The sequence below is a fragment of the Anolis sagrei genome, chromosome 2 (genome assembly GCF_037176765.1).
Source record: "Anolis sagrei isolate rAnoSag1 chromosome 2, rAnoSag1.mat, whole genome shotgun sequence".
Lineage (NCBI taxonomy): Eukaryota > Metazoa > Chordata > Lepidosauria > Squamata > Dactyloidae > Anolis > Anolis sagrei.
Window position 1 is genome coordinate 298975305 of NC_090022.1, and position 19318 is coordinate 298994622.

The window sequence follows — 19318 nt, forward strand, 5'->3', positions numbered from 1 at the left end:
ACAATCCCATTGCTATCCCAACATCCTTAACATTTCCGCATTAAGCAGCATTTACCTCTCTCTATGCTGATGATCGTGCCATTACTGCTCAAGCAGGGAGCTTTGAGATGGTTGAACAGAAGCTCTCCAAAGCTCTAGATCAGTGTTTCTCAACCTGGGGGTCGGGACCCCTGAGGGGGTCGTGAGGAAGTGTCAAAGGGGTCACCAAAGATCATCAGAAAACATAGTAATTTTTGTTGGTCATTGGGATTCTGTGTGGGAAGTTTGACCCAATTCTATTGTTGGTCAAGTACAGAAGGCTCTTTGATTGTAGGTGAACTATAAATCCCAACAACTACAACTCCCAAATGTCAAGGCCTATTTTCCCCAGACTCCACTAGCATTCACATTTGGGCACATTGAGTATTCGTGCCAAGTTTGGTCCAGATCCATCATTGCATGAATCCACGGCACTCCTCTGGATATAGATGAACTACAACTACCAAACTCAAGGTCAATGCCCACCAAACCCTTCCAGTGTTTTCTGTTGGTCATGGGAGTTCTGTGTGCCAAATTCGATTTAAATCCATCGCTGGTGGAGTTCAGAACGCTCTTTGATTATAGGTGAACTATAAATCCCAGCAACTACAACCCCCAAATGACAAAATCAATCCTCCCCCCAACCTCACTAGCATTCACATTTGGGCATATTGGGTATTTGTGCTCAATTTAGTCCAGGGAATGAAAATCCATCCTGCATATCAGATATTTACATTGTGATTTATGACAGTAGTAAAATGACAGGTTATGAAGTAGCAACGAAAACAATATTATGGTTGGGGGTCACCACAACATAGGGAACTGCATTAAGGGGTCACGGGATTAGCATGGTTGAGAACCACTGCTCTAGATGCTCTAACTGCCTATTACAGGGAAAACCAACTGATTCCTAATCCATCTAAAACACAGACATGTGCCTTTCACCTTAAGAACAGACAAGCACCCCGAGCTCTGAGGATGACCTGGGAAGGAATCCCACTGGAACATTGCAGCGCACCCAAATCCCTGGGAGTCACTCTGGACCGTGCTCTTACCTACAAGAAGCACTACCTGAACATCAAGCAAAAAATGGGTGCTAGAAACAATATCATATGAAAGCTGACTGGCACAACCTGGGGATCACAACCAGACACAGTGAAGACATCTGCCCTTGCGCTATGCTACTCTGCTGCTGAGTACGCATGCCCAGTGTGGAACACATCTCACCACACTAAAACAGTGGATGTGGCTCTTAGTGAGACATGCCGCATTATCACAGGGGGTCTGCGCCCCACACCACTGGAGAAATTACACTGCTTAGCCGGTATTGCACCACCTGATATCCGCCGGGAAGTAGCAGCCAATAGTGAAAGGACCAAGGCAGAGATATCTCCAGTTCACCCCTTGTTTGGGTATCAGCCAGCACGTCAACGATTTAAATCAAGAAATAGTTTTCTTAGATCTACAGAGACACTCGCTGGAACACCTCAGCAAGCAAGAGTCCAAAAGTGGCAGGCTCAAACCCAGCATCTCAATCCGTGGCTGATACCAGATGAGAGACTCTCCCTTGGGAGACTGGGCGACTTGGAAGACTGGGCGACTTGGAAGGCGCTGAACAGACAGCGCTCTGGCACCATGAGATGTAGAGCCAATCTTAAGAAATGGGGCTACAAAGTTGATTCCACGACATGCGAGTGCGGAGAAGAGCAAACCACTGACTACCTGCTGCAATGCACCCTGAGCCCTGCCACATGCACCATGGAGGACCTCCTTGCGGCAACACCAGAGGCACTCCAAGTGGCCAGATACTGGTCAAAGGACATTTAATCAGCTACCAAGTTTGCAAAATTTGTGTTTTTTTTAATCTGTTTGTTTGTTTTGTTCTGTTAGAAATGTAATACAATGTTCTGGTTGCCCCTGACACGATAAATAAATAAACTCTCTCCTGCAAACTTCAGTGGTATTTCAAGCACATACTCAACATCAGGCATCTTGGCTAAGAGAATAGAATAGCTTTATTGTCATTGTACTATTGCACAATGAAATGAAAGGCCTTCCTCAGCACATGTCACAAAAATTTAATATGCAGATTTGAGAAATGTGGATTTGATATAATGATGTGTGGGAATGAATGGAAGAATGGAAGGATGTATGAATGGAGTCAATACTTTTGGAGACACCAGTATAATATTAAGGCCTGCAATGACTAACTACCTGCTTGCTGGACTGTAATTAAAAGTTGCTAATAAGAGATGAAAAGTGAACTCTGATGAGAATTGGGACAGTGATAACAGAAATGTTACAGAAATGTTAAGAAGGAAGTCAACATAAGATCAACACCAATCAAGAAGGAAACTGAGATGGAGCCAGGATGGAAGACATCTATCATTGACTTACAACTTTGGGAAGACATCAGCAGAATATTCGTATAAAAGACTCAGTCTAATAATGTTCAAAGTGTGGCAGACCTGAGGAGTCTGTTCCACCTGCAATGCTCTGCTCCATGGGAAGGAGAGAGATAGTGTACTATGGAGTGGCAGATTTGCACGGGAACAGTCTGGTCACTTTGGGGCTTCTTTCTCAAGGAAAGAGGAAGAAATGCACTTTTGGAGTCTTAGGTTTTGTGCAGGGAGTCAGAGATCTGGTCCTTGGCATTGTTCTTAGGGAAAGAACTTTTGGCATTATAGAAGTTATGGAACTAGGTGTTGACAGGCTGCAGGAAAACAGGGTCTGGCCTAACAGGTGCTTTTCCATGGAGGGAGAAAATGATACGATGATATTTGAATGCCTGAGGATGAATGTGTGTACATGTGGTGTGAATGTTGAGTGAAAATGTAATTCCCCTTTGTCTGTTTGTTAGTCCAATATAACTGTAAGTTGTTGTACATCCAGTGCAGTTGCATAGAATCTCTATGTTTGTATGTCTTGTCTATATGTTTTTCTGTAATCCGATCTACTCTCTCACACTGGAAATTGCAATAAAAGAACCTATGCTTCAAAGTTATTGAAAAGTCATTCATGACACACACACTGCAAAACAACACACCCATCCCTCCTACACCTACATGATTGGAATAATCCAGTTTGGCACTACTTCAGCTGCCATGGCCCAATTCTATGGAGTCTTGGGAGTTGTAGTTTGGTGAGACACCAGCATCTTTGGCAGAAAAGGCTAAAGGCCTTGTAAAATTACAACTCCTGGGATTCCATGGCATTGAGCCATGTCAGTTAAGGTGGCCTCAAGCTGCATTAATTCTAAGCACCAAAGAAACACAATGCAAGCTTAGTCTATAAAATATTTGCCAAACCAACATATGGAAACATACAGAATGTTTTCTGCTAAATCTAAAAAAAAAACCCTTGGCTTAAAGGGTAAAATGTGTCCCTGCTTGTCTTTTCCTCATAATGGAGAGCTTTGCTGATGTTTCACCTTGATAAAACACAAGTTCCCAAGTGCTTTTGTGCGTCCCATTAACACTGTAGATATTGTAGCTCAGCCAGGGGCTGATGGGTTCATTGATGATTCAGAAGGGATTGTGGGATTTCTTAGGGTTCAAAACGATGAAGATTCAGGCCAGGGAAAAGAAACTGGCTCTGACAGTGCAGAGCTTTAAGGTCAGTTAGAGGAGCCAGAAAAAAAATCATTAGATAAGGAGTCCAGCGAAGACCCGAGTGAAACAGAAAACTCTCAAGGGAAAGCACTTGGTGAGACAGAGAGCAGCAAAAGTCTTAATTTACAGATCAGAGCAGAAAATAGGTTTCATAGATTACGTGGGAAAGAGAGAAAATTCATGGGAAACGACATGATTTAATGAGTGCTTATTAACAGCCTGTTGTTTACCTTAAACTTTGTTCAGGCAACTTTGGCATTCAAGAAAGGAGCTAGGCTTAAGTCATTGTGTCAAGTGAAGTCTTGGTTTTGGATTCAAGTATCCTGGAAGTTTTATGTATTCTTGTCTCATGATTCCTGCTCAAGTTTTATTAAGTACACTTTTTGCTCATGGATTTATGAGGTACTTGTGATTTTTGGCTATAGCTTTGGATTTGTATGAGACATTTGGATTCTTGTGTGGCTATCACCTATTGTTAAGCCTTTTTGGATTATTCCCCTTTTCCTTATTCCTCCTTTTTCATATATTTGTGTGTATGTGTGTATACATGTGTGTGTGTGTTTTATAACAAACTGTTTGTTTATACTCTGGACTCTTGGTATTTCCAGGCCTCGGGTGCAAGAGTAGATGCCCATTTCTTTTAAAATTTCTTTTAAGTAGCTCACTGGCTGCTTTGTTATATCAACTAAATCTTTAATGTTGAGAAAAGCTGAGAAAAGCATGCCCAGAGCTTGTTGCTTTGCAGCCTGCACTTGCTTCCCATCTTCTTTCTTCTTCTTTTCATACTCGGTATTATACTGATGGTTTGCAACAGGTTTGTAGTTTTGGATACAGCTTTATCCAACTGCATTGTCCAGATTACAGGTTTGGAAGATTCTTCCATTTGCAGCTTTTGCAACTTCATATCCTTTTCAGTGGCTGCAGGACAGCATTCTGCACACTGGACCACTATTCTTTCCAGTGATAGTTTCTCTGAGGAGCTCTCTGTAAACACGGCTATTGTCTGTCCTCCCACACTTTGTAAAAGAAAAGGATGCTCTCTGGGTGCACTGACGAAAGTTGGCTTTCCACCAATATCATCAATGTTTGCAAGATCTTCATTCAAAGTGAAAGGTATTTCTATTCTTCCTCGGTTTTTGGCAATACTTAGCTTTCCTACTTCAACTCTTCCTGATGCTTTATTCCAAGTATTTTGGGACCTTGACAAGCCACATGCCCACGTTCTGCTTGGTTTTGGTCAGGTCCAGCTCCCCCTTCTTGCTCATGGTGGCCCTCTCAATCTCTCCAGGCAAGGAATTGAGCAGGAATTGAGAGCGCACTCACCATTATGGGGTACGAAGGGCATTTGTGTTGGTACGGCTGTACCAGGAGCTCCAACTTTATTTTCTTTCTGTTATCTGTTTGCAGTCATAGGGCAGGCCACCTGTCCATCATAATTAAGCTTTGGTTCCGCCCCTTGTTCTGGGCTCTGGGAGGGAAAGGAGCTATTTTTTGGGCAGTCTCACATAAGGAAGCTAAACTATAGGATGTAGACCCACTCATCCCGTAGAAAATTTATTTACTTTATTTGTATACTGCTGTTCTCAGCCCTTAGGCTTCTTTTCTCAAGAACATCCGGGGAAACAGAAACAGAAATCCCAGGGGAAAGGTCCCAAGGCTCTGGCTGAGAGCTCACAGCCTCTCAGCCTCACAGCAAACAGAGGGAAAACAGCCCTGAAGTTTTCAAAGAATTCTCTGAGGGAGGACAGCATTACAGATCCACTGAACTCCAGCTGAAATATCTACAAGCCTCGGCTGGTAGGTCTAACCGATACCCAGATGCATTTGGAATCGGTAGTAGGACCCACACCAATGAGGCATAGATAGTAAACAGCCTGGGAGAGGTTAAATAGGGTTTTTTTTTTACAGAGAAGGTTCAGTCAATCAAAGTCAGGTACCAGTCCATTGAGGACTAGACTAAGAAAGCCTTGAAGTGTTGTTTGAACCATTGAATATTTGTTGTTTGTTCCATAATAAAGACTTTGTTGTATCATTAAAGACTCTAAAGACCATCACTTCAGAAAAATCCCTGAGAATCTCTCTTTGAGGCCCCCTGGCTTCCCGCTGGGCTTAAAGTATACGTCCTATAGAAAAGTACAGCTGTTACAGACCCAGCGTGCGACAGAACAGCATTAACTTAACAATGTAGGTGTATTCTAAACGTGTTGCACCTCAGAGTTGATTCACCTTGCTGAAAACACCAAACTGCACACAGCCAGAAGTCTTTATAGTTCATTAAAAATAAAAATTAAAAAGTTCTTAAAAGCAAAGGTTAATGTTCCAAAAGATCAATATAACATAGCACTTGAAGCTTAGTCCAAAAAGGCACCAGCCAAGCAAAACCCAAGAGAACATGACAAAGTCCTGGAACCATGAACACAAGAAGATAATCCAGACAAACAAAAGCAAGCTTCTTTGTTGAAAGAAAAGTTGTTTTGACAAAAGTTTGGTCTCAAACACACAGCTTAAAACCCTTTGCAAAACATGAAGGGATTTCTTTGGCCTCTGGCCTCCCTCTTGTTAGCTATTCTCTCACTCCTTCGAACTCAGAATTCCAAACGGTCAGCCCGATCTAAGGTTCCCATTTCATCAAGGTCAGTCTGTTCGTTAGTGTGAGCCTGTTTCCCTGCTTGCTCATTATCAAGCTGAGAATTATCCTCCTTCTCTGAATCCATCTGCAACTGCTATTTTCAGAATCAACACTCTCATTCCTTGCTGTGGAAAACTGCACTTCTTCACTGTCTATAACAGGGACACTTTGAACCTGTGAACCATTAAAACATGTAGTCACCAATATCATCTTGTCAAATGTGAATAAATCAATATGCAATGCTCCAGCGAAAAGGTAACGGCGCTCCATGCAGTCATGCTGGACACATGACTTTGGAGGTGTCTATGGACAATGCTGGCTCTTATTTATTTATTTCGGGCACTTCTACCCCGCCCTTCTCAACCCCCTAGGAGGGACTCAGGGTAGCTTACAACCGGCACAATTCGATGCCAACAATTCAACAGATAAAATACATAGCAACAGTAACCACAATAGTTAAAACATTCAATTAATACAATAACAACTAAAAAGCCAATCTAGTGGCCAACGTTCACCGAGTTCTAAAATCCATAAGTCCATTCAGCATTACCCATAGTCCTTTCCACATTCTGGTCGTCATTACCTTGCCAGTCTGCCAGATTACCCAAAGGCCTGGTCCCATATCCATGTTTTCAGCTTCCTTCTGAAGGAGAGGAGGGATGTTGATGACCTAATTTCCCCAGGGAGTGAGTTCCACAGGCGAGGGGCCACCACTGAGAAGGCCCTGTCCCTCGTCCCCACCAGCCTCACTTGTGATAGCAGGGCCTCCCCAGAAGACCTTAAACTCCCAGGTGGGACATAGAAGGAGATACGTTCGGACAGGTACGCTGGGCCGGAGCCATATAGGGTTTTATAGGTCAAGACCAGCACTTTGAATTGTGCTCATCTTCAGCTTGGAGATGAGCTCCAACCCCCAGAGTTGGATACGACTGGACTTAATGTCAGGGGAAAACCTTTACCTTTACTAATGTTTACACAGAACCTTTTCCTTGCAATCCATCAGTTTGTGTCCTAGTCTCTGGAGGAGCAGAAAACAAGCTGGCTCTGTCTTGTTTCCAAATATTTAACCATGGCTGCCATTTCCCTCCTTCACCTTCTCTCCGCCAAGCAAAACCTACCCAGATTCCTCCTTTTGATCACTTGGGTTGCCTTCCAGCTTGTTGTGGGTATGCTACCCATTAGTTTCGCCAATATTTCCCCTTAACTTGCACGAATCTGAAAGCTGACATTTATCCCGTTCTGTTTGGGCGACATTTCTTTTGGCAATTTCCACCTTCCTCCTTCAAAGTGAGAAGGAGAGGAATGAGATAATTGCATTCGGGGCTATCGGCCACGAGAGCTCCTTCCTGTTCAAGGGCAATCTACGGTACCTCTAGCATTAGACAAAGAGGATCGGAAAGTATTTGAAACGTCTTGAACACAAAACACGGCTCTTCGAGTGCTGAGAAACCTTGACAAGAAGAACCCTGGAGAGATGAGTACTTTCACACTTCAGGACTTTTTTTTGTTTTGTTTGAAAACTCACATTGAGTGTATCTACATGGTCGGATTAATGCAGTTTGATGCCACTTGAAGTGCCACAGCTCAATGTGATGGAATCATGGGAGTTGGAGTTTCCTGGACTTATTGCTGAGACTAGAACCCCAGGTCTTGGCAATGGTCAGGGGAGCTTTTGTGTCAGTTGCGCCCGTACCTTGATAAGGCAGACTTGGCCACAGTAGTCCATGCTCTCATTACATCCCGTATAGACTACTGCAACATGCTCTACATGGGTTGCCTTTGAAGACTGTTCAGAAGCTTCAAATGCTCCAACGGAGAGCAGCCATATTGCTCACTGGAGCATACAACCCCCTGTTCTATCAGCTTCATTGGCTGCCAGCCTGCTACTGAACACAATTCAGTAGCTTGTGCACCAGCTGCGCCCGTACCTTGGGAAGTCTGACTTGGACACGGTGGTCCATGCTCTGGTTACATTCCGTAAAGACTACTGCAACGTTCTCTACGCGGGGTTGCCTCTGAAGACTGCCCGGAAGCTACAACTAGTTCAACCTGCGGCAGCCAGATTACTAACAGGAGCAGGGTACAGGGAGCATACTACTCTTCTGCTGCACCAGCTCCACTGGCTGCCAATTAGCTTCTGAGCACAATTCAAAGTGCTGGTGTTGACCTATAAATCCCTAAACAACTCCGGCCCAGTTTACCTGTCCAAACAGATTCTCCCCTATGAACCATCAAGGTTGTTAAGATCTTCTGGAGGGGCCCTGCTCTCGGTCCCACCACCCTCGCAAGTGCGTCTGGTGGGGATGAGGGACAGGGCCTTCTCGGTGGTGGCCCCTCAGCTTTGGAACTCTTTCCCAATGAAGATCAGATCTGCCCCTTCTCTCCTGACTATCAGAAAGCTGGTAAAATATTGGCTTTGGAATATAGCATTCTCAGAATGATGATCGAGTTAATAACTGTTGACCACACGAGTGGATGATGATGAATTTGTGATTACCTTGACAACTTGGTAACTATTTGATTTGTATTTTAATGTATTGTAATGTATTAATGTACTATGGTGTTATTATGTTTTAGCTTATTTGTATATGAATTTCCTGATGTTAGCTGGCCTGAGTCCTTCTTCGGAGGTCGAGAAGACCGGGTTATAAAAAGCTCTAAATAAATAAATAAATAAATGTGTTGGTTTTAGCCTATAAAGCTCTAAATGCCTCTGGTCCAACTTACCTGTCTGAACGTATCTCTCCCTATGAAACTGCTAGAGGGTTAAGATCTGTGGGGAAGGCCCTGCTCTCGGTCCCGCCTACTTTGCAAGCGTGGCTGGTGGGGATGAGAGACAGGGCCTTCACAGTGATGGCCCCTCGGTTGTGGAACTCCTCCCTCCCCAATGATAACAGACTGGGCCCCTACCTCCTGGTGTTCAGGAAAAAAAAGAGAAGACCTGGCTTTGCAATCAGTCATTGGGGTATAGAATCAGCACAACGTAGCATTCAAATGGTGTCCTTAGCAAAAGTAAAGATTTCCTTGGTCTGACTCTGAGACTGTGGTGCCCATCTCCATTTCTAAGCTGAAGAGCCAGCATTGTCTGCAGACGCTTCCAAGGTTATATGGCCGGCATGACTGCATGGAATGCCGTTAACTACCCGCCAAAGTGGTACCTAATGATCTACTCACATTTGCATTTTTTTCAAACTGCTAGTTTGGCAGAAGCTGGGGCTAACAGTGGGAGCTCACTGGATTTGAACCGCCAACCTTTTGGTCAGCAAGGCCAGCAGCTCAGTGGTTTAACCTGCTGTGCCACTAAGGAGTCTTAGGACTGCGTGTTTAAAGATATTTATATGTTTTAACTGTTTGCTGCATCGATGTATTGTATTTTATGTTACTGAATGTGGCATTGAATATTGCCATTCTGTATGCCACTCTGAGTCCCCTGCACGGGTGAGAAGAACAGGATAGAAATGGAGAAAGTAAATTTATACATTAACTAGCTGTACCTGCCACGCGTTGCTGTGGCCAACCTTCCCTCCCTCTTTCTCTCCTTCTTCCTTTCTCTCCTTCCTTCCCTCCCTCTTTCCTTCCTTCCTTCCCTCTTTTTCCTTCTCTCCTTCTTTCTTCTCTACTTGTTTCTTTCCTCGCTTCCTTTGCTCTTTGGTTCCATCCTTCCTTCTCTTTTTCCTTCCTTCCTTCCTTCCCTCCCTTTCTCTCTTTCATTCCTTCTCTCCTTCCTTCCCTCTCACTTTCCTTTCTTCTTTCACTTTTTATTTCCTTCTCTCTTTCTTTCCTCTCCCTCCCTCCTTCTTTCCTTCTTTCTCTCCTTCCTTCCTTCCCCCTTTCTGTGTATATGTGTTTTGTGTGCGCATATGTGTGTATATGTGTGTAACGGCGCTCCATGCAGTCATGCCGGCCACATGACCTTGGAGGTGTCTACGGACAACGCTGGCTCTTCGGCTTAGAAATGGAGATGAGCACCACACCCCAGAGTCAGACATGACTGGACTTAATGTCAGGGGACTACCTTTACCTATGTGTATGTATATTTCTGTATATATTTGTGTATGTGTGTATATATGTGTGTTTATATATATATATGTGGTTTTGTGCATGAGTTGTAATGTATTTTTTGTTTTTTGGCTTTTTTAGTCCCTTCTGCTGTGTTTTCCAGAGTTTTTATGTGTGACGGTCACTCACTGGCCTGATAGTTGTCTTGTGTCCAAATTTGGTGTCGGGCATATTCCTGTCAAGTTTGGTCCAGATCCATTATTGTTTGAAGTCCACAGTGTTCTCTGGATGGAGGTGAAGTACAACTCCCAAACTCAAAGTCAATGCCCACCAAACACTTTCAATATTTTCTGTTGGTCATGGGAGTTCTGTGTACCAAGTTTAGTTCAATTCTATTGTTGGTGGAGTTCAGAATGCTCTTTGATTGTAGATGAACTATAAATCCCAGCAACTACAACTCCCAAATGACGAAATCATAATTTTTTGAGTGATGGTCACTCCTTGTGTTGTGAGACATTTTGTTGCCAAATTTGGTGTGATTTCGTTCATAGGTTCTTTTGTTTTTAAGGTACTCATTATGCACAGAGCATATTTATATATATAGATTATTGCCTTAATTTCTCTAAACTGAAACATTTCAAGGATATGTTTTTTTGGAGCTGCGGTGAGTGGCAGGAGGTTGCAGGAGTTTGGGGCCAAAGGACACAACATGTTCTGTAATGGAGAGATGTCGTTCCCCGTCTTTAATGAACTTAACTTGGGGAGGGGTGTTTGCAAAAGGTGGAACGGAATAGGATTATTCTTGCCCTCTTAATCCTGCGAGAGGCCTCTTGGGGACGCAACCAGAACTCCCAGGGATGGATCAACTGGATGGACGTCTCGATGCCGACCTGCCAAAAACGTAATTGCAAAAAGCTGGGGAAGAAGGATGGGGAGGCGGGTGGAGAGCGCGAGGCAGATGGAGGCTTCCATTTCCCTGCTTATTCCTTCTGCAAAGCTATTTGTCGGGAGCAGAGCTTTGTGAATTAAAGCCTCCAGGTGTTCAGGCAGAACATCGGAGAGAGTGTTAAAGGTAGGTAGGTGCCTCCTCACCAGGATGAAGCCGGGGAGGAACCAGCTGCCCAGCAGATAAAAAGAGATCCAATCTCCTTGCAGATAATGACTTGCAACCCATCATCCTCAAGGCGAGAGCAGCTGCAACCCATTCCATCAGTCTAGGTCTGCCCTTGACTATATGTCAGGGTGCAATGCACATCTGCTCGTAATGCACACGATGCACACTGGTGTACAATGGACATTTGTCAAACCTCCTTCGACCATGCAGGGAGAACAATCCTTCCTGACAGATGGTCATCCAGCCGATGTTTAGAAGCCTCCAGAGAAGGAGACTCTGCAAGACTCTCAGGAAGCACATGCCACATCTCTAACCATCGGGAATTTCTTCCTAATGTTTGGGAGGAATCACACAATAGCATATTCACACTGTCTTCCGGACTACATCTCCCAGCATCCCCCAGACCAGGCCTTTTAGGAGAGGAGGATGATCCAAATGCACTTCTTCCAAGATGCAAGCTTTCTTCTCCTTGGATTTCTTTGAGAGCCTCCCAATCCCTGCGTATTTCCTATTTCCTATTCCTGGACTGCAACTCCCAGCAATCCTCCAGATAGATAAGATAGATAGATTAGATAGAGATAGATAGTAGCTAAATAGATCAGTCAGGAGGACTGCTGGGAGTTACAGTCCAAGAATAGGTAGAGAAGGTAGAAAGGAGAGAAAGAAAAAGGGAGGGGAAGGAAGGAAGGCAAGAAAGAAATTAAAAAAGGGAAGGGAGGAAGGAAGGAAAGAGGGAGGGAAGGAAGGAAGGATAGAAAGGAAAGAAGGAAGGAAGGAAGGAGGGAAGGAAGGAAGGAAGGAAAGAAGGAAGGAGAAAAAGAGGGAGGGAAGGTTGGCCACAGCAACGCATAGCAGGTACAGCTAGTAAAATTATAGAGTTGGAAGAGGCCACAAGGGCCATCCAGTTCAACCCTCTGTTGGGCAAAAACACACCATCAAAGCATCCTCTCATGTTCCCTCTTCCTCTTTTAAGCTAATCATCCTGACCTCCTTCAGCCACTCCTCAAGAGGGATTCATGGCTTCCAGACTCTCGCTTGCTGGGGTGTTCCAGCGAATGTCTCTGTAGATCTTAGAAAACTATTTCTTGATTTAAGTCATTGACATGCTGGCTGATACAAGGGATGGGCTAGAGATGTCACTGCCTTGGTCCTTTCACTATTGGCTGCTACTTCCCGGCGGATGTCAGGTGGTGCAATACCGGCTAGATTCTTCATTGGTGTAGGGCGCAGATACCCCGTGATAATGCGGCATGTCTCATTAAGAGCCACAGCCAGTGTTTTAGTGTGGTGAGATGTGTTCCACACTGGGCATGCGTACCCAGCAGCAGAGTAGCATAGCGCAAGGGCAGATGTCTTCACTGTGTCTGGTTGTGATCCCCAGGTTGTGCCAGTCAGCTTTCGTAAGATATTGTTTCTAGCGCCCACTTTTTGCTTGATGTTCAGGCAGTGCTTCTTGTAGGTCAGAGCATGGTCCAGAGTGAGTCCCAGGTATTTGGGTGCACTGCAATGCTCCAGTGGGATTCCTTCCTTCCCAGGTGACCCTCAGAGCTCGGGATGCTCGTCTGTTCTTGAGGTGAAAGGCACATATCTGTGTTTTAGATGGACTAGGGATCAGCTGGTTTTCCCTGTAATCGTGCATCTAGAGCTTCGGACAGCTTCTGTTCAACCATCTCAAAGCTCCCTGCTTGAGCAGTGATGGCACGATCATCAGCATAGATGCTATCAATACAACACATGTTCATCAAACAGTATTTTGTTCTATAATTAGAAATGCTGTGCTTTTTCAATCTAACAAAGAGGGCCATCTCCATCTCTTTTTGAGATGGACACAGATGACCCCAGCGTGCCTCCCTTCCTTCCTTCGCCTCCTTCTCCCTCTCCTGCCAAAGGACTCTAGCAGAGAAGTGAGCATCTCCCATGACAGGCAATCCAGCGCTGTGCCATCACACCTCACTGCCTTAATTTGGCTATAGATCCCTCCTTGTGCCTCAAAGTGAAGAGCGATCGATGCTAATTAATTAAGGGCTGGAACCTGCCAGCCTCCCTCATAAGCGATGCCCAGGGAAGGTTGGCAAATGGCGCCTCCCAAGCCGTTTTTTTAAAAGCAGCTGTCGCTTGCTGTATTTCATCAAGACGCAGAAAACCCCGGAGCGAGATTTTCACAGAAACGCAACCTCTTACTTGAGACTGGTTCATCAGAGCTAACGAGTGTTTACGCCACAGCTGTGGCTTCATTAGGCATCTTCATCTCCTTCGGTGGAGCCTCCTTCTCGGGAGGTTTTTAAGCAGATGCCTCCATCCAAGATGGAAACTCTCCGATTCCTAGCAATCAGCAAAGCCTCTTGAATGCGGAATCGATCACGCTCAATCCATCACTCCATTACACAGGCTAATTGATCAGAGCGCAATGGGAACGCATCCCTGCCAAACCCAAACCAGGAAATCCACACAGAGTCCGGATAGAAGCGATGGCACAAGATGTCTCAATGGTGTCCCAAAATATATAGTCTTCATAGAATACCTGAACCACAATCTATATAGAAATAAAAATGTAATGATTATTTGTGGGATTAACATAGCTCAAAAATCAACTGATACAAAATTTGGACACAAAACACCCCTCAGGCCAACGAGAGACCATCACTCATAAAAACACTGAAGAACACAGCAGAAAGAACTTAAAAGCCAAAAAAGCAAAAAGATGCTACAGCACATGTGCAAAAACAACTCCCCCGGCAAACAACACACACAATAGCATACCCATACTCTCTTCTGGACTACAGTTCCCAGTATCCCCTAGACCAGGCCCTTTAGGAGAGGAGGATGACCCAAATGCACTGCTTCCAAGATGCAAGCTTTCTTCTCCTTGGATTTCTTTGAGAGCATCCCAATCCCGGCAGATTTCCAATTTCCCATTCCTGGACTGCAACTTCCAGCAATCCTCCAGATAGATAAATTAGATAGAAATAGATAGGTAGGTAGATCAATCAGGAGGAGTGCTGGGAGTTAAGTCCAAGAATAGGTAGAAAAGGAAGAAAGGAAAGAAAGAAAAAGATAGTGGAAGGAAGGAAAGAGGTAGAGAAGGAAGGAAGGAAGGAAGGAAGGAAGGAAGGAAGGAAGGGCAGAAGGAGAGAAGGAAAGAAAAGCAAGGGGGAAAGTAAGTAAAGAGGGAGGGGGGAAGGAAGGAGAGAAAGAAAGGAGAGAAAGGGGAGGGAAGGTTGGCCACAGCAACATATGACAGGGGATGGCTAGTCTATATAAATAAAAATGAAATGTTTGTTTGTGGGATTAACATTATTCAAAAATTCCACCCAGACAAAGATCCGCCCAGAGGGAAAGTGTTCTTGCCAGACATCAAGGGAACCACTGACCGCAGAGGGAAGCTGATGAGGAAACACAACATACAAACTATCTACAGACCCACCAAGAAAATCCAACAAATGCTCCGTTCAGCAAAGGACAAGAGGGATCCTCTCGCTTCTGCAGGAGTCTACCATAGACCATGCACCTGTGGGCAAGTCTACAGAGGGACCACCAAAAACAACAACATTGCCCAACACACGAATCAAGGAACATGAAAGGCACTGCAGACTACTTCAACGAGAGGAGTCAGCCATAGCAGAGCACCTGAGGAACCAGCCTGGACACAGCAGATTATTTGAGAACACAGAAATGCTGGACCACTCTCACAACCACCATGTCAGACTACACAGAGAAGCCATCGAAATACACAAGAAGCATGCGGACAATTTCAACAGAAAGGAGGAAACCATGAAAATGAACAACATCTGGATACCAGTATTTTAAAACTCTAAAATTACAACAGCACAACAACAGAGAGGAAACAAACAAGGACATCTAATCACCTCTCAACAAAAGATTGCTCCAGGCTCTATCAGACCATTATATGCTAATCAAGGTGGTCAGTTGAAACATTCACACCTAGCTCCAGCAGACAAGAGTCCTTTGTTTCACCCTGGTCATTCCACAGATATATAAACCCTTTTTCCTATTTCCAACAGACCTCACTCCCTCTGAGGATGCTTGCCATAGATGCAGGCGAAACGTCAGGAGAGAATGCCTCTAGAACATGGTCATATAGCCCGAAAAAACCTACAACAACCCAGTCACTAAAATATTTATTTATTTGCCATTCTTGTACCCCTCCCTTCTCTACCCCAAAAGGAAGCCTCAGGGCGGCTTACAATTGCACAAACGTTGCGCCTCAACAATTACCTCAAAGTTTAAAAAAATTACAACATATTAAACAGAGTTCAAACAAAGTTAAAATTAAAAAAACATGCCATCCAAAGTTCATGGGTCTGAGTCCATTCCAAGGTCAAATTGCAGAATTTTTCGATTCACAGTACTGCCCTCCTGCTGTTTTGGATGTTAACTCCCACAATTCCTAACAGCATTCAGCTTCCCAATGGGATTTCTTGAGAGTTGGAAACCCCTTTCCTTGGTCAGATATTTTTCTCCTTCCTATTCAAAAGCAAACACGAAAGGCAAGGTCTCGCTGTGAGTGCTGGGAATAAGGCGACCTTCCCCATTCCAGATAATAAACCTCTTTCATGCTAGTCCTGAATTAAATCATTGCAATGGAGAAATATTACTGCAAAGTGGAGATATAATGAAAACCCACAATTTTTCTCAGCTTAGCAAAGACGAGAGTGTCTCATCTGGCAATGAGAACTCACCAAGCACGTTGGTGAGACTGTTCACATTCCGGGAGAATTAAATTTAAATGTCAATTTAAAATGCACACTTTCTGGTGCACTTTTGTCTTACCAGAACTTGAGCTTTTCAAATTGGCTTTGATTCTTATGTGTGTTTTAAGCTTATGTTAGATTTTAACCTATGCATTTTAAATGGTTTTATGTTTATAATTATTTATTGTATTGCAACCGTAAGCATTATTGTATTGTCGAAGGCTTTCATGGCTGGAATCACTAGGTTCTTGTGGGTTTTTTCGGGCTATAGGGCCATGTTCTAGAGGCATTTCTCCTGACGTTTCGCCTGCATCTATGGCAAGCATCCTCAGAGGTAGTGAGGTCTGTTGGAATTAGGATAACAGACCTCACTACCTCTGAGGATGCTTGCCATAGATGCAGGCGAAACATCAGGAGAAATGCCTCTAGAACATGGCCATATAGCCCGAAAAACCCCACAAGAATCATAGAATAGAATCATAGAATCATAGAATCAAAGAGTTGGAAGAGACCTCATGGGCCATCCAGTCCAACCCCATTCTGCCAAGAAGCAGGAATATTGCATTCAAATCCCCCCTGACAAATGGCCATCCAGCCTCTGCTTAAAAGCTTCCAAAGGAGCCTCCACCACACTCCGGGGCAGAGAGTTCCACTGCTGAACGGCTCTCACAGTCAGGAAGTTCTTCCTCATGTTCAGATGGAATCTCCTCTCTTGTAGTTTGAAGCCATTGTTCCATTGCGTCCTAGTCTCCAAGGAAGCAGAAAACAAGCTTGCTCCCTCCTCTCTGTGGCTTCCTCTCACATATTTATACATGGCTATCATATCCCCTCTCAGCCTTCTCTTCTTCAGGCTAAACATGCCCAGCTCCTTAAGCCGCTCCTCATAGGGCTTGTTTTCCATTTTCCTTGATCATTTTAGTTACCCTCCTCTGGACACATTCCAGCTTGTCAATATCTCTCTTGAATTGTGGTGCCCAGAATTAGACACAATATTCCAGGTAAAGTGGTCTAACCAAGGCGGAATAGAGGGGCAGTATTACTTCCTTAGATCTAGACACTATGCTCCTATTGATGCAGACCAAAATCCCATTGGCTTTTTTTGCCGCCACATCACATTGTTGGCTCATGTTCCCCTTCCTCCCCACGAGGACTCCAAGATCTTTTTCACACGTACTGCTCTCGAGCCAGGCGTCACCCATTCTGTATCTTTGCATTTTATTTTTTCTGCCAAAGTGGAGTATCTTGCATTGTTGAACTTCATTTTGTTGGTTTTGGCCATTCATCTCTCTAATCTGTGAAGATCGTTTTGAATTCTGCTCCTGTCCTCTGGAGTCTTGGCTCTCCCTCCCAATTTGGTGTCGTCTGCAAACTTGATGATCATGCCTTCTAGCCCTTCATCTAAGTAGTTAATAAAGATCCTGAACAGGACCGGGCCCAGGACGGAACCCTGCTTGTGGCACTCCACTTGTCACTTCTTTCCAAGATGAAGAGGAAGCATTAGTGAGCACTCTCTGTGTTCGTCCACTTAACCAATTACAGATCCACCTCACCGTAGTTTTGCCTCGCCCACATTGGACTAGTTTCCTTGCCAGAAGGTCATGGGGGACCTTGTCGAAGGCCTAGTAAGCATTATTATTATTATTATTATTATTATTATTATTATTATTTTACTGATACAAAACACAGTATGTCATAGCAAATGAGATCTATATGCTGGATTTCATATCACAAAATCACAAGTCGAGCACTTCCCAAGAGTCTAGGACTGTGTGATGTATTTTCGAATGATGCGCGCAGTCAGGCCTTTTGCATTGGCAGATCATGATTTTGTCAATGTTTATTGTTTCCAAATGCCGGCTGAGATCTTTCGGCATGGCACCCCGTGTGCCAATGACCACTGGGGCCCCCTGTACTGGTTGATGCCAGAGCCTTTGCAGTTCGATTTTGAGGTCTTGATAGCGGCTGAGTTTTTCCTGTTGTTTTTCCTCAAAGCGACTTATTATTATTATTATTATTATTATTATTATTATTATTATTATCATCATCAGAGTATCCTGTGTCTTTCCTTTCCCATTTCCTACCATAAGTTCATATATACCCAATGTGCCAATGACCACTGGGACCCCCTGTACTGGTTGATGCCAGAGCCTTTGCAGTTTGATTTTGAGGTCTTGATCGCGGCTGAGTTTTTCCTGTTGTTTTTCCTCAATGCGAGTGTCACCTAAAATGGTGACATCAATAATCCCAACATTTTTCTTTGTCACAATCGTGATGTCTAGTGTATTGTGTTCCAGAACTTTGTCAGCCTGGATTCGAAAGTCCCACAGTATTTTTGCGTGTTCATTTTCTTCCAAGATGATGATGATGATGATGATGATGATGATGATGATGATGATTATGGACAACAATATAAACTTCACACATGACTTGCTTGTTAGATCAACTTCTAAATCAGTGTTTCTCAACCTTCCTAATGCCGCAACCCTTTAATACGGTTCTTCATGTTGTGGTGACCCCCAACCATAACATTATTTTTGTTGCTATTTCATAACTGTGATTTTGCTACTGTTATGATGCATAATGTAAATATCTGATATACACAATGTATTTTCATTCACTGGACCAAATTTGGCACAAATACGTGATACACCAAAATTTGCATACTGGTGTTGTGGGGGATGATTTTGTCATTTGGGAGTTGTAGTTGCTGGGATTTATAGTTCACCTACCATCAAAGAGCATTCTGAACTCCACCAACAATGGAATTGAACCAAACTTGGCACACAGTTCTCCCATAACCAGCAGAAAATACTGGAAGGGTTTGATGGGCATTGACCTTGAGTTTGGGAGTTGTAGCTCACCAGAGGGCACTATGGACTCAAACCATGATGGATTTGGACCCAACTTGGCGTGAATCCTCAATATGCCCAAATGTGAACACTGGTAGTGTTTCGGGAAAATAGACTTTAACATTTGGGAGTTGTAGTTGCTGGGATTTATAGTTCACCTACAATCAAAGAGCATTCTGAATTCCACCAAAGATGGAATTGAACCAAACATGGCATACAGGACTCCAATGACCAACGGAAAACACTAGCAGGGTTTGGGTGGCATTGACCTTGTGTTTGGGAGTTGTAGTTCACCTACATCCAAAGAACACTGTTGATACAAACAATGATGGATCTGGACCAAACTTGGCACAAATACTCCTTATGCCCAAATGTGAACACTGGTG

At 44.0% G+C, this 19318-nt stretch overlaps 1 protein-coding gene and 1 pseudogene across 4 annotated transcripts in view; both read right to left on the reverse strand.

The window, feature by feature from the left end:
- Positions 1-19318, reverse strand: part of CNTFR (ciliary neurotrophic factor receptor) — a 737562-nt gene that overhangs the window by 277595 nt on the left and 440649 nt on the right. The window lies entirely within an intron of this gene.
- On the reverse strand, positions 3384-4894 carry LOC132766445 (general transcription factor IIF subunit 2 pseudogene; annotated as a pseudogene).